This window comes from Geospiza fortis, unplaced genomic scaffold (genome assembly GCF_000277835.1).
Source record: "Geospiza fortis unplaced genomic scaffold, GeoFor_1.0 scaffold16, whole genome shotgun sequence".
NCBI lineage: Eukaryota > Metazoa > Chordata > Aves > Passeriformes > Thraupidae > Geospiza > Geospiza fortis.
Window position 1 is genome coordinate 7326660 of NW_005054302.1, and position 410 is coordinate 7327069.

A 410-nucleotide genomic window follows, 5' to 3' on the forward strand; every position below is an offset into this window, starting at 1 on the left:
GTGAGGGCCGGCCGACTCGGCTGTGCCCCTTCTCTTCGTTGTTTGCCTACAAAATCCCTTAATTCAACACCAGCCTTATCCCCTCTGCCCTCTCTCTCTCTCTCTGCGCCAGGAAAACTCAGGCTTGCCCAGCAGACCGAGGCAGGGGCTGCCATTGCTGCCTTCGCCGAGGCCACACGAGCGCCGAAACACCAAAACTAACTAGGGAAAGGCCAAAGTTAAGAATTATGAGCTTCTAGGGAATCAGGGCTGCTGCTTGCTTCCCAGGATGCAAAGCCATTTGGGAACAGCAAAGCCGTGCTTTCAAACTCTTCCCAGTCGAAATTAAAGGAAAGACCATTGTTTTTTCAGGAAATTATTTCCTCAAGTCTAGTAAAGCAAGGGACACCTTGCACAGGTTGGGGAATTTC